Source organism: Amblyomma maculatum, chromosome 5 (assembly GCF_055883805.1).
Source record: "Amblyomma maculatum isolate TAMU_Amacu chromosome 5, ASM5588380v1, whole genome shotgun sequence".
In the NCBI taxonomy this organism is placed as follows: domain Eukaryota; kingdom Metazoa; phylum Arthropoda; class Arachnida; order Ixodida; family Ixodidae; genus Amblyomma; species Amblyomma maculatum.
The window spans coordinates 139,058,992-139,075,138 of record NC_139348.1 but is presented as its reverse complement, the minus strand read 5'-3'; the positions used below and the strand labels follow the sequence as shown (position 1 = coordinate 139,075,138).

The 16,147-nt window shown below is 44.1% G+C and overlaps 1 protein-coding gene across 1 annotated transcript in view; it reads right to left on the bottom strand.

The window, feature by feature from the left end:
- Positions 1-16,147, bottom strand: part of LOC146189731 (uncharacterized) — a 215,371-nt gene that overhangs the window by 114,427 nt on the left and 84,797 nt on the right. The window lies entirely within an intron of this gene.

The window sequence follows — 16,147 nt, the reverse complement described above, 5'->3', positions numbered from 1 at the left end:
ATTAGTGGTGCCTTTGTGAGGAGGGTATAAAACTTTCTAGACCGCCCTCAGCTACGTACGATCACGCAACGATTTGCGATTGCCAAACTACTCGCACTTTGGTTATTCCGTTCTACAGGCAAGCTTACACTGCAAGAAGTACCCAACAGCCTTGATTGTTTCCACCTACGAGACGGAAACATTAAAGTGGGCGGTAGTTCATAGCAAATAATAAATATATTCATGAGTGGGTTGCTGAAGTTTTGCGCAGTCATTACTATTTATAACTCTCAATGATCCTGAGGCTGAATAAATAAACAAGAAGTAAATAGCTGCTCTTTTGGATCCTTAATGGGCGCAATCGTTATGACACTCAACGAGCTCCAAACGCTCAGCGAATGGGGTTCCCCTCACTTCAGTGCACACACGCTACGGCAAATGCTTAAGAGAAGACGGTGCAATAAATCGTCGGACACGGATGATGCAACGCCGAGGACTCGAAACTGAAGCAATAAACAACAAAAGTAATCCACTTCCCAATGCTTCTTGAAATTTTCTGACTGTTGCCTTTTTTGGTGTTTGAGCTACGTTTAGCGTTATTAGGCGCATACACAAGTCGTTTAACAACATGCCACGCCCAATTAGCCAGCTCGACAACCTTTTCGGCGCCAGAGCCCCCAGTCCTCAAAACTTCGTGACACATATGTAATCGGTCTCCCCGCCCCGGTGTCCTCTTCTCCCATCCACTTTTCCTCCCCCTCATGTGTCACCGATATGAGCCATCAAACATTTGCCGAACCAATGGTGTAGAAAAGAAATAAGCTTACCACTCTTTCACCCCCCCCCCCTTTTCTCACCACGCCCGCTACTCGACTTCCCGTCACACTTCTCATGCATAAATTCCACACGCCAACCGACTATTTTGCAACGTCCACTCTCTAAGCGTGGATGTCGACAGAGAGCACGTACCAGTGGCCGCTGGACAAGGCCACAAACTAACGCAATGACGTTAGGCGGGCAAAGCTTCCCTTGCACCCCACAATATGATTTAGCTCATGGCCTTGAGTTAGACTTCGGGAGCGTCGCCTGTGCAGTACGCTTCTAACGATGCTCAGTAATAACACTGTTAGAAGAGACATGTACCGTTTTGAGACAGAGTCACAGCCTGTACTCTGTCTGTCGAAAGCCGTGCATAGCCATAAAAATGAAAACAAAACTTTTCTGCAAACTGTTTAAAGGAGGGCGCTGAATTCTACAAGGCTGTTCAAGTGGCAGACTCGTTGGTTTGGGATTGATCGCCATCTGTGATGATATTACTGAGTGCGCTGTGGAAGTAGGCACTGTAGGATAGTTAGAGAGAATACCGGTAAGCTTTCTAAGGAGACCAAAAATTTGATTAAGAAACGACAGAGTATGAAAACTTCCAATTTAACAGACCAGATAGAATTGGCAGATATATCAACGCTAATCAATAAGCGCAAAGTGGCAGATATAAGGAAGTATAACATGGAGAAAATTGAGCATGCTGTAAAGAACGGGGGAAGCCTTAAAGCGGTGAAACAGAAATTGTGCATAAGCATAAATTATATGTATGCGCTAAGGGACAAGGCGGACAACGTCATCACGAATATGGACAAGATAGTCAAAATAGCCGAACAGTTCTATACTGCTCTCTACAGTAACTAAAGTAGTCAGGACCGTAATGAGATTGGCGGTAGGGAAAAACAGTCAGACGTTCCAGCAGTGATGAAGGACGAGGTTAAGAAAGCAATAGAAGCTATGAATGCCGAAAGTTGGGTGAGTTGGTTAACATTCATGATGGCAAATAGCGCGAAAAAGTACTCGAAGGGAAGGTAGGTCATAACATAGGCAGTAACACACAGTAACACGTGCCACTCATTGTTGAGGTGGGAAGAAAGAAAAGGTAAGATACAGCTAAGTATAGATAAGTAAAGTCAATGTAAAGTAGAGGCTACGAAAACAAATTCGCAATTTACCAAGTTAACCGACGGCTCGCTGACACACAAATTTTGACATTTTTTAATATGGTAAGCCTCCATAATTTCACGAACCAGCTTGTCACGATGTCTAAAAAGAACGGTGGCCATAGAAAAAAGCGGTGTGCACTTTTGTTTCCCCTTATGGTTCTCTTTAATGCTACAAGCGCGGCAATGCTCCGGAAGATTCCCAGACTGTTCTTTTAAAGAGTTGTGGTGTTCCCCTAGCTTAACGTTGAGAAACCGCCCCGTTTGTCCTATGTAAACGCCTCCGCAAGAAAAGGCAGCTTGTACACCATTTTTTTTTGTTTTTTTCTGTGATGTTTTTCAAATGACCTGTATTTATTGCGTGCTTCAGCAATAAACCCTGCAGTTGCGAGTTAGCGCTTGTCCCCGTCCTTCGTGTACATTTTCGCGCTATTTTCCATCAAGAAACTATGAAAAAGGAGGAAAGCAGCTGGACAGGATCAGATAACTACAGATTTGTTGAAGGACGGGAGGGATATCGTGCAAGAAAAACTGACCACCTTGTATACGCAGTGCCTGGTGTCATCGACGATACCGGAACTATGGAAGAGCGCAAATAGTATCATAATTCACAAGAAAGGGGACGCTAAAATTACAGACCAATCAGCTTTCTGTTTGTTACGTATAAGTTATTTACAAAGGTAATCGCTAATAGAATCAGGACAACCTTAGACTGAACCAAGCAAAAGATCAAGCAGGTTTTCAGAAAGGGTACTCTACTGTCGATCATATCCATACCATCAACCAGGTGATAGAAAAATCGTACACACGTGGGCAGCACGGCAGAGGATAACACACTGCACAGCCATCAGTACCATTCCTGAAATTCTCGGCGCAAGTTGTCCCGCTGCTTTTATTTATTCTTGACACCTGTTGACGCACCGCGCAGATTGCTGGTTCCAGTCGACACTTCTGCAAGCTTACATAACTTTTCCTGCTCTGCATTTTTTTTTTTGTGATACCGAGTGTGCAGCCTTCGCAGTGGGCGGAATCAACCATGTCTACCCAAAAGCCCTCAATAGTCAGCCACCTCGCTCTAATATCAGGAATAATCGCGAAACAAACGAAAAACGATATGATTGTCTCCTGCCTTCATCCGCATCTTTGTACTCCGCCTTTATCCCTAAAGGTAAGCTGAAAACGCTGCAGTCTACTATCTGCGCTACAATAGCGACTCTAGCGGCGACTGTAGTAATCTTGTACACGACGCTGCTGTACCCCGGATGTTGCCTCCGCATTCGCAACCCTGTCGCGCACGGCTGCTTGGGCGCGCGTGCGGTAATAACGCAGCCAGACGACCTTCCTCGTCTCATACAATGCTTCCCTGAAAGGGAACAAAAAGGCCGGGGAAAAAGTAGGGAAACAGAGAGAGAGAGAGAGAAAGCTAGGGAGAAAAATGAGCAAGACCTTTGTCAGTTGCGGGGATCTTCCCCAAAGCACGCGGCGCAGCGCTCTCGCCTCTTTGCGCCAAGATTAACGTACGTGACCCGAGACCGCACGCCGACTAGAAGCGTGCTACTCGGCATGACAAGCGCCACCCCGGCGTCCCCAGTAGCTGGACCTTTGGCGGCAGCAAAAACAGCCGCTTCGCTTCCAAGCAACACCCCCCTTAGAGCTTAGCACCGCTAGTTCGATATGCCGCTGGAGAGCAATAAAAGAAAACGCGCCCCTGCAGTGGTGCGTTTGCGTGTGCAGCTGCGTTTAAATACGGGAGCCTCGACTCTGTCGGTGTTGGAATGTTGCGTGATGTCCTCCGCTGAATGTGAAAAAGCGTTAGCGTATACCACTCCCGTTGCGGCTGTTGGCACTGTTGCTGTAGTGACGGACGGTTTGCTGTCTTTTCGCTAGAAACCATTTGTCGTTGTAACGGACGGCTGAGGACCAACCTGGAGACGAGTGACAAAAGTAAGAAAGACAACTGCAAAAGTCATCCCCGACAAAGCGATGTTTGCTTTCGTACGACAGTTGATGGTATGCTGAATGCAACTGGTATATCACAGAAAGCGGCATTGCCGCGGCTGTTCCACATGTCTGCATTTTGCAGATAGTGGACGCTTTCTGTTACTGACTCGCACTATATGGATCAGTTTAGACTTCTTTACAACCTATAAACTCAGCCTTCAACGTTAGGTTTAAAAAAATGTTCTTTTTATTTCCCCCGAGTTGCAAAGCCGGCAGTCGGGTTTTTCGCAGAATCTATCACCTACATTTTCTTGGTTTTAACTCACACTGGTAAAACTCGGTATCTTTTGTCTCTCAACTTACTAGCGTCGAACGCGGAAACAATACGCGGATGTAGAGCCCTACGTACCATCAGTCGATTTTCGCCCATGTAGAATAACAAACCTTGTTCCACTCAATCCCACAACCAACTCTGCCATTTTGCTCAGATTTCAAGAGCTGCTTTTCAGCACTGGTTCACATCGTGCACTTAAAGAAATTGTTTAAAGTGCTAGTAAAGAAAAAAAAACACGTAGTATTAGGGCTTCTAGTGCAAAGCGGCTTTCTCCGAGCTATAATTTGGTGACTACGTTTTTCTCCAGGTGGCGAATTTTAAGCGTCCTCTATTTGTCTGCACACCCTCACCTCTCGCTGCCTGCTTCTATCTCTCTCTCTCTTTCTCGAGCGCTATTTTTTTTTTTTGCTGGTTTTGTCATTTAAGCTTCGTTACAGGAGGTAAGATTGAAATGTATAAAATGTGATAACTATATTTCACACGCACTCTCAGCAAGGAACAAGAAACCCAGGCAAGAAATTCGACACAGGGAGAAAGTTTGAGATAATATATTTGTTGAACCAGACTTTTTGAAGAAAGGGCAGGATAAAAAATGCGGGAAATTTAGCGCGTCTAGGTTGAGAGCAACGCAGAGAACTTTGTAACGTAAAATGGTGGGCATAGCGTTAAGAGATAGGAAGCATGCAGAGTGGGTCAGTGAAATAACTCAAATTAATGACTTTCTAGTGAAAATCAAGACGACGAAATGAAGATGGGAAGAGCATGTATTGCGAAAAGAGGACTACCGATGGTTCCCAGGTATAAGAAGTGGATTCGAAGGGAAGGAAAAGGTAGCAGACGGCGCGGAAAAATTAGGCGGGCAAATGATGTTAAGAAGTTCGTAGGAGTGAAGTGAATGCAGCTAGCACAGTACCGGGTTAATTGATGTAATATGGGAGGGGTCTTCCCCCTGCAGTGGGTATAGTCCGGCTGTCTATGATAATGAAATTAAAAGAAGTTCGCCCTAGCATTTGTATCCAATGTGGGCGTCAGTCGTTTATGGTTCGCAGAACCAGTAAGTCTTTGTTCACCCCGTGCTCGGACAGCGTGGGACCTTGCGTAGCTCTTCGTTGTTTGGCAGAAGAACGCCAATAGCACCGAGATGCGGGCGGATTGGAACTTATGATTCTTCAACACAAACACGAGCCTGTGGGAGCGAAAGTTTTGCTTTTACAAAAAAGACACGAAAATAGAGCGCGGTGTCATACAATGCTCGGCGAATCAAGTGAATTATTTCGCATTGAAAAAAAATCTTGGAGAACAAAACTCACGATCATTAAAAACCAGCTGAAACGATACACATATGCAGGCAGCTTTAGATGGAAGCGCCGTAATGTCCATGAAAACAAAAAGCCAAGGACACGAGGACGAAATTAAACATGACGACGTAGTTATCGCGCTAAAATGCTGCATATCTTATTCCGGTGCAATGACACAGAAGGGATGCCAGCGCATTTGTTTTCCTTTTAGAAAAACATGTATCACTTCGAAAATATCTCACGGGCCCTCTGTTCCCGGTACCTTATTAAAATCTCACAGTACTTAAATAACGGGATGCAGGTATACTCCGGGTCACAGCACCCAAAGGCTGGCTGCTGCCCGTGAAAAGGCTCCAGACACCTTTTTTTTTTATAACAAACGTTGAAGTGCAGGCTAGTTGGTTACTCATTTGGAATAAACAGCGTGAAGGACGAAGATGAGAAGGACACAAACACCCTTCATGTGAACACTGTGTTACGAATAGCCTAAGTGAAACTCTTCCGAGGGAGATAGCAAAGCTGGCGCTCTTGCTATTCCAGTCAGCGTTGCCAGTACCGTTCCGCTGAAGTGTTAGTAAGACATACCTGCGTTTCGTCTTCAGCAGCTATGTTTTATGTATTTCATAGTTCGCCTTTCCCTTAACTGGTCTCTGTTTTATCGAGCACTGATAGTAGCAAAGCCCTTTATCCCGTAAACCGCACCTGTGACGTAGTATGAGTAGTGGCCTAGGCTTAAGCGAGCCACCTGCCTACGCTCTAGGTCCAGGTTTTAAAATAGCATATCTCCTGAATAACCCAAAAAAAAAAAAAAGAGAGAGCGGAGGAAAGGAAAACCCGCCTTTCGGCAGGAACGCATGAAATACGTCTCCACACGAGGCTTGGCTGCCAGACAGCCGCCACGATGGGTTTTGCGAAGGAAACAAAAAACGTAAAAAAAAGCAACTCGGAAATGCAGCAGGCGAACAGTCGCGCGCGATTCCACCGGAACTTTTGCGCGCCCCGGAAATAAATAACCCCTCAAGATGACAGAAGAGTAAGCGCCTTGCTCCAGCGTACACGCCTCACCTCTTCGAAACATATCCAGTCGAAAAAAGGGGCGGCTTTTACTATTTTGTTGTTAAATTTTACCACAAGGTGAGTTGGGACAATCTGGCGAACGAACGATGCTTTGGAGGAGAAAAAATTTAACGACAAAGAGAAGGACAGAAAGACGCAAAGCAGGAAGAAGAAAGACGAGGAAAGAAAAAACGAATAAGAGGATCGAAGAAAGAATTCGAAAAAAACTTAAATCATTGCAGAAGGATTGGCGGAGGAAAACGAGACGGACGACTCTGCGAACAACGAAAAGAGGAGTAAAGCCAGGGAATAAATGCGAGAACTGAATAGAAAAAGAATGCACACAGATGATGTCTCTAGTTCGCTATAATACAAAGAAACCCACTACGAGCAACTTAAGGAATAAGATAACATCGAAGAGAAAGAAGAAAAGACGCACTACATTAAAAATAACAGAATAAATAGAAAAGAGAAGCATTACCACTGCATAATATGAAGAAAAATGAGAAAAGGAAGCATGCATAGGAATAAATATAAAGACGAATATTTAGAAGAAATCCAAAATGGGTAAGAATACAACGACTGCAGAGGAATGATTCTAGGAAGACACCGATGAAGAAAAAAATTCTAAATACAAAAATAAAAGGGAGAAACAAAACGTAAGTACGAAAATGGAGAGACAGAAGAGGAGGTAAATAGAAACGTAAGATTCCCAACATCACCGCCGCGGTGAACTATGGGAGCTGGTTGGAGAAGCCCTTCGCGTACGTGGAAGCTCGCTGTCCCAATGCTGATAGAATGAGACAAACCTACCTGGGCGGCAAAAAAAAAGCTAGAGGATAAATATCAGCCATAAGGCCAGTGTACGCCCTCTTCTACCTGTTCCCCTTTTTTTCCCTGAGTGCGAGGCCAGCCCTTACGGTGTCTGGCCGTCTATTCCGCCATCGTAGTTTCGCAGACGCACACACTCCTTAGGCAGAGGATTCGGGAGCACGGTAGGACCTTAAGTGCGCCCGAGGGACAACGGCTTCTCCACTGATGCCCAACCGGACAAGAGATGGAAGAGTCGAGTGTCTTTCGGGCTTCGGCGGAAAAGTAAAGTACCATATTCACTCGCACGTAGGCTAAGCAGAGAGAAGGTAGACCAGCCTTTGGTCTATAGCGTCTTCCTACCATGGAAAGTTTTCTCAAGAAAAAGAAATTCCTTAGACTATTCGTCTTACATCTCCTTCTTCCTTCTACGCGAGAGCCCCAGCGACAACCCAATCTTAGGTCGACATGGCAGAGGCATGCATGTGTGCGAGCTTGCGTGGCTTTGCTAAAGACATACAGTTCCAACCTCTGGCAGAACTGTGCCGTCGGTTTCTTAAAATGTAGTATGATCGCATTCATATACTCTACGCCAGCTACTGCTACGCGATTAACGATGCCATAAGTACGAAATTAATAAAGCGGCTACTGGAGATCTGTTTTTCAAGCATGTACACTGCCATACCTCTAAACAAAAAAGTGCCGTTACATCTGACTCCTTTAAAAATAGCATATAAATTTATTTATTTATTTATTTATTTATTTATTTATTTATTTATTTATTTATTTATTTATTTATTTATTTATTTATTTATTTATTTATTTATTTATTTATTTATTTATTTATTTATTTATTTATTTATTTATTTATTTATTTATTTCTTCGTCTTCACTCTACATCCAAACACAAGGCCGTGCGGTTCATCATGGCAGTGGGGCCTCAGTCATGCGGCTCTGGGAAATCATGACGTCACACGTGGTGGACCAAGTGGTGGACTCCACTGTGTGGGCCGTCCCGTGGTAGCTAACAAATTATTTAAAATATTGTAGGTATGATCACGTCACTTGGGCGCAATCTTGAATCTGAGAGCGACGCAGAAACGCATAAGAAACCGGCAAATGTAAGTAGTAAGAGCTCACGCTCTTACATAAACGTTGGGCTATAGGCTCGCAAACACGGTACCCCGTAAAAGAGAGCGCAATCTACAGGCGACTTAGCAAACGATCGCGGTCGTTAACGATGACTTCGGCGGAAGGTGCGTTCGACATGTCCATAAACGCGTGTTCAGGATCTTTTAAGGACTATGTGACAAGTGCGTATTTGGGTTTTGCCTGTATAGGTCCGATGAGGTGAGTCTATGAGTCCGGACGCTTCTCTGTTGACTTTCTGGCAGCTTTCTCCTGATTTCCTCTACTACGCCAGAAATAAACTGCGATGCAATTGCTTTTACTGAACCTGTTCTCACCTACAATGTTGCCTTTTACGAGACGTCTCGGTTGAGGCTACGTTAAAAGCCACCCCTTTAAGTCAGTCGAAGGCACATGCTTAGCATTCTGGTTTGGTTTGTGAGGTTTAACGTCCCAAAGCAACTCAGGCTATGAGAGACGCCGTAGTGGAGGGCTCCGGAAATTTCGACCACCTGGGGTTCTTTAACGTGCACTATTCTAGGCCTCACGGTGAGAAAAGTGAAAAACAAGCAAAAACCATGCTTGATTTGAGCTGCGCGCCATTTAATATATCAATCGGCAGCAGAAGCTACGACCAAATACTGAGAGATAAAACATTCTATTTCAAATTTTTAGGCCCACACACAGTAAAAAACGCTGGCAGTATAAGCATGGTCGAACCTATAGTTATATGAGCGAAAGCTTTGCTAAGCAACGTTTAGCATGGTTTACCAATGTTCTCTGCGGTTTGCCGGTTTGAACTAAAGGCACATTCAAGCTCGCCTTAAGGCCGAACCACATACGAGTGTTTCTTCAGCGCTCCGTCAGCATATCGGCTACCTGCGTCGCTGGAGGTGAAATTCAGGCGCTTGGAGCCAGGCGACAGTGAAAGGTGCAGATATCTGGCCATTCTCAGCGTCGGTGCCGGAAATGCTTCTCAGGTGGAGACCAATGGCAAGAAATGCGTGGGCAGCGTTTTCCGGTTTAAGGAAGTCCAGCTGCACCCGCCGCCATAAACGCAAACCGTTTCCGCGAAGACAAGAGCTCCTCTCTTGTCCCCGCTCCTGCCTGCGCCTTTCTTCCCCTTTCCTCCCCGCTTCCTCCCCAATAAGTTCCCGTCGCCGCTGAATAGAACGATTTAGCTAGAGACGAGAGATAATTGTTCGACCATCCAGGATCCCTCCATGGCTTGGCTTGCAGACTCCAGTTCGTACGCAGTCATCTCTTTGGCCCCCGGATACAGTGCGCGCTAAGCGACGACGCCCGTATGCTTCTCATTTTCAACCCGCGATTCCTAAAAATATGTTCAGACTTGGTTCGGGCACCAGGAAGGCGAAGTTTTTCGGGAAAGACATACAAAATCTATTTACAAGCAAGTGCAGTATCGGTCATAGTCCTCGGTGGGCATCTGAATTGCGTCCTAAGAAAGGGTGTTCGAGGTCAAAACTCAAGGTCATTGCGAAAAAAACGAAACTAAATCTAAAGCTGGACCTCTTGCCCGCCGCGGTGGGGCTGTGGTAAGGCGCCCGACTTCTGTTCAAGAGTACCCGCGTTCGATCCCGATCGAAGGCGGTTGCGTTTCGATGAAGGCGAAACGAAGCGGCCTCCGTGTGCTATGCGATGTCAGTGCACGTTAAAAGTCCCCACATGGTCGAAATTACTCCGTAGCCCTCCACTACGGCACCCCTTTCTCTCTTTCCGCTTTCTCTCCCATTTTCCTCCCTTGGCTTACGGCGCGGTTCAGGTGTCCACAGCACAATTGTGCCAGACACTGCACTTTTCCTATGAACCAATTATTTAAATTGGACCGCCAGTAGTTGAGCTTCCGCTCTAATAGAAACATTCAAGATAGATAGATAGATAGATAGATAGATAGATAGATAGATAGATAGATAGATAGATAGATAGATAGATAGATAGATAGATAGATAGATAGATAGATAGATAGATAGATAGATAGATAGATAGATAGATAGATAGATAGATAGATAGATAGATAGATAGATAGATAGATAGATAGATAGATAGATAGATAGATAGATAGATAGATAGATAGATAGATAGATAGATAGATAGATAGATAGATAGATAGATAGATAGATAGATAGATAGATAGATAGATAGATAGATAGATAGATAGATAGATAGATAGATAGATAGATAGATAGATAGATAGATAGATAGATAGATAGATAGATAGATAGATAGATAGATAGATAGATAGATAGATAGATAGATAGATAGATAGATAGATAGATAGATAGATAGATAGATAGATAGATAGATAGATAGATAGATAGATAGATAGATAGATAGATAGATAGATAGATAGATAGATAGATAGATAGATAGATAGATAGATAGATAGATAGATAGATAGATAGATAGATAGATAGATAGATAGATAGATAGATAGATAGATAGATAGATAGATAGATAGATAGATAGATAGATAGATAGATAGATAGATAGATAGATAGATAGATAGATAGATAGATAGATAGATAGATAGATAGATAGATAGATAGATAGATAGATAGATAGATAGATAGATAGATAGATAGATAGATAGATAGATAGATAGATAGATAGATAGATAGATAGATAGATAGATAGATAGATAGATAGATAGATAGATAGATAGATAGATAGATAGATAGATAGATAGATAGATAGATAGATAGATAGATAGATAGATAGATAGATAGATAGATAGATAGATAGATAGATAGATAGATAGATAGGATTCGCATAAGCCACTTCTCTGCACCATAACTCAAAAAAGGACGAAATTCACCTCGACCTCCAATGCCTTATTGCGAAGCTGCCTTCCTCTTTTCTTTCAACTGCCCGGCTGCTTCGTGGTTCCGTCGCGACGTTCCCAGCGCCGAAGAACGACGAAAACACAGGATCTTCCCCTTATTTGTTCAACCCAAGGACGACATCTTCAGGGACGGCCAAGAAATGGGATGACAAAAAAAGCGAGGTCTACGGAAGGGTTGCTCCCTAATTTACTTACCGTATCGATGGTAGAGAACCGCCGTACGTCTCCGAGCCCCACAAAGCAGCCGAAAAGGGGAGCATTGTGTGTGCAGGAAGCAGGTAGAGAAATGCAGGGTAAGAATTACAATATACCCTAAAGCACGGATGAAAAAAAAGTATATTCTTGGGAAGCAAGCTCGGTAGATCCGGGTGTGACGGCGGTTCGAATGGGGAACTATACGATGCAGCGGTAAAAGCATGCAGCGCTGAAAAGGCAAGAGCTAGCCCAATCAGCGGTCCTTTCGCACGTGCACTATGCAACCAAAAAATCAAAACAGCCGTCAAGGTTACAGCGCAAAGGAAAAGCAGGCGATACAAATATCAAAGGGCAAGCAAACTCATAGGAGTCCGCTTTGCCCTGTAAGCAGTGACGTTGCCACGGCCCACTTTTCCAACGCTGCACGCATATTTGGGAGCCACGAGTTCACCCCTCGGGGGTGAACTCTGTGTGTAAGTTCACTTCTGTGTAAAGTATCCCTACCGGCGAAAAAAAAAGTTAGCCAACGAAGCTGGGTTCGCCTCAAAGTGAGCACCGACGCACTTCAGTTTGAAAAAGGAGTAGAAGCTTCAGAAGTTTCAACTCTGTTTTCAAAAGGAATATACGATGCGGAAGGCGGAGAGAAAAGAAAGAGGAGACGAGAACTTCGATTCCGCAGTTTCTCGAGGAGTTATATAGCAGAACCACTCCGCGGAAACATAGTATGCCGCGGTCATACGAGAGACAGGAGAGCGTCGGCCGCTTTTGTTCCACAGAAGAAAGAGAAGGGGGAGTTCCGAACTTGTCACTCCGGGCGTTGAATGAGATACGGCCGCTGTTGCGTTCGCGTGCCTCGCAGAGAAGTGAAATAAAAGCGGAACAAAGGAGAAAGGGGGTGAGGGAGGGTAAAAGGGTGCGAAGGACGGTGGAATCGAAAAACGGTGCGAGCGCTCGCAAACACTATTCCACAAAGAGACGGAAGAAGAAACGGAATTTGTTAGGAGACGGAATTCTCTGAAAAGGCAAGCGCGAAGATTTTGGGGCCAGGTAAATATATAAATTAAGGAGGAATATTTGTAGGCCATTCGAAGAGGTTCTTCTTTTTGAGTAGACTCTCTTAGGCTGATGGTGTTGGTTATGATGATGATAATGGCAATGGGGCCCATTATTAAGAGTCGACATCTTTTTCTGCGTAGGAACCAGCATGACGAAGTTAGAGGGATTCTGGTATAGGGGAAGAAAACCAAGTTAGAAAATAAAACAATAACCCAGAATACTTATTTTGTTTGACTTTGATGTCATGATGATCTCGAATAAAAGCCTGCATGCTGGTGTGGGTGAGGAGATATGAGCGCAGAAAGGATGTCGAAGAGAAGGGGCATAGAAGAAGAATTAGGGTGGAACAATAAAAAGGAATGTCTTGATGATAATACATAAGAGACATCTTGGATAGAGAAAGAAAGAACGCAAGATTGTAGTAGCGTGATTTGATATCTTCGACTACAGAAGAAAGCTATGCATATTTATGCGCAATTTCGAAGCAACAATAACTTACAGTTGCTCTCAGGTGAACGCTAATGAGCGGATAATATCCCTTGACTGAAATTACATTTGAGAAATTTGCCAGAATACATTGGGGCTAGAGTTTAAGGTCGCACATAGTGCACAAAATAGGGACTACTGGTAGTGCTGCATACCAGATTGTCCTTGGAAGAAAATAAAGCTAGTAAAATAACATACAAGGTTCTGAACCAAAAAAAAAGTTTTTAGGTGGTCTGTACACTGGCTATCATTTCACTTTCAGGTATGAGGAGCTCTGACAGGCCATGAAAGTATGCTAAATCTCAGTATCAAATTATTTTTGAACTTACGTTTTGCTCCCACTTTCGAAATAATAACTCCAAAACGTTTCCCGCCATGAACTACAGCTAATTTGATTTCGATTGTATCTGTAATCTTCAATTGAGTCGCTAGTGAATTTTATTTTTGGCCATTTGGCCAGTTCTCTTTTCAAGTTTTACAGCCCGAAATGCAACAAGCACGCAGAAGCAAAAACAATAGTAAAACAGGCGTGAAAGTTTCAGAAGGAGCGGTAACGGTTGGTCGCGGCACGGATACCCAGCGGCCCCAGGTTCGGTATAAAACCACCGTTACGGTGATTTACATTCCCTGTGGGGAGGGCAGAGTGGGGTAACGCCCTAGTCGGCCACTTTATCCTACACACTGGATGCTCCTGAAGAAAGATAAAGTCCTCGAGGGCTATAACAACCTGCGTACTTCAAGAGCGCGCGCCTCGTCTCGGTGTGCGCGCTCTAGCAATTTATTTGAAGATGAAGTGCACCTCAGAAAGGCCTCTCTGTCAAGACTACTAACTTACAAGCAAAACGAGGCTTAAAATGACTCCTTCGCACAAAAACTAACGGAAGAGGCGGCGCAGATGCAAGAGTTTCGTTCAAGCAACGGAACGTCCAGAGTGAAAAGAGTGCGAGGTAAAAAAGGTTGCAAAGTACGTCGTGACGAGTGGAAAGAAGATGCGCAAGTGGAAAGGAAGGTGAGATTGCAGGAAGGACCCAAGTGCTTCCGATGGTTCCTAGGGGGCGTGGGAAGCACAAAAAAAGAAGGGCACGATATATCGCGGCGCCAACAGCTGTGACCTGCGCGAACGCAGCATCCAACCGCCGACGAAAAAAATAACAATGAGTAAGTTCTCCGAGCATTAAGGAAAAGGCAAAGACAAGAAAAATGCCTTCTCCGCGTAAGTGCGAATCGAAGGCCTCGTGACAATAAAAATAAAGCTATAGAACTAGAAAACAACAACGGGAGATGCGAAAAGTGTACACAAACTTTGAAATAGGAGGAAGGTAGCAAGTAGCGGCGTGGACGAAAGAGGATCTTGTAAGGCCTTTTCCTACGGGTGAGCAAAGTTGAAAGACTGGCCGGATGATTGTTTGCTTGTTTTTGTTGGCTCGCATGTTGGCTTGTTTGCGCTCTTTGCAGGTTTGGACGCGCTGGGAGCGAATAAAGAGGTTTTTTGATGCAGACAGCGGGAGTACTGGCGTGTGGGGCGGGAAACGGAGGGAGCCCAGGGCGCGTCCTCAACGCGTACCAAAGCCCCATCAAGGGTTGCCGCCTCTGTGACGAGACAGAACCAGCGCTGCGCGCTGTCGTAAAACAAGGCGACTCTAGCGCCCTTACCGTGGTCTAACGCCGCAACTTCCTCTTTCTTTTCTTCTTTAACAGAAACAAGAAATGAGGAAAAGGAGAAAGAACAAGAACAAGCTCCTTGTCTGGCTCTCTCACTATACCGCTCTTTGCGGAGGTGTGGATGAGCGTGAAAAAACGAGGAGAAACAACGCTTGTTGCCAGAGGGTGCTTCTTTCTAGACAGATTTCGGGGATATCTTTTGAGTGGTTCCGAAAGGTTTGTAGGCGTGGATGTGTGCGAGTAAGCGCGTGAGTGAGTGAGTCAAACATGTTGTGAGTGAGCATTTGAGTAATCCGGTTAGAGAGTGATTGCGTGGAGGAAATCATTGAGTGTGTTGTGAGAATGAATGAATGAATGAATGAATGAATGAATGAATGAATGAATGAATGAATGAATGAATGAATGAATGAACGAATGAATGAATGAATGAATGAATGAATGAATGAATGAATCAATCAATCAATAAATCAATCAATCACTCTGTGAGCGCAGGAGAGTGAATGAATGAATGAATCCATCAATCTATCTATCAATCTGTGAGCGAAGTAGAGTAAGTTAATGAGTGAGGGGCAGATTTAGAGTGAGCAAGTCCGTAGTCAATGTAATGAAATAAATGGGGAGGTCAGCACTGTAGTATATTACTAATGTTTTGATGAGTGGATACCATTCACGCTGAAATTAGATTATTGTAAATATTGCTCAATTGTAACGGCGCTTTTATGCGGAATGAATAGTAAACACGCAAGGCTGAAAATTAACCAAGGCAAGTTAAGCGCGTATGACCTACATAAATGTGAATGTACTTCAGGAGTGTTCCATTGTGTTCATCACTGACTCCACGAAACACAGTTCATATTTCTTTTCTTTCTTTCTTTAAAAGCACGAAACAATTTTTTTGTTATTAAACGGTACTTTAGATAAGTCTGGTGTTCCGGTTAACTGCTCAAAGAACTCGGCGCTCTGCAGCTTTTCAGCAAACTATATATAGTTAATGCATTTTCAATTTGTGGCGGGGCACACCGCCGAAAGCTTTCCGCCATTATTTACGCCCTGAAATTTTATCCTTATAATAGCCCTTGTCGGCACTATTTAACATCTGCAACCACTTGCTCAAAGTCCGGCAAGTTTTAACGAGCACTTTTGTCACTAACTTCGCATATATCTTGCAGCGCATTTCTTGCACAGAATGAAACGTTTCAGACCGAAGGTGAGGGCACTCATTTGGTTTTAATCGTGAGCGCGAATATATTCTTCTTGTCTCGGAACTTCCACTGAAGATACAGTGCCTAACCAATGAACTTATACTTGGGCGTTTTGTGCTTTGTGAACGCTTATTGCGCTTCCTTTTCGCTCT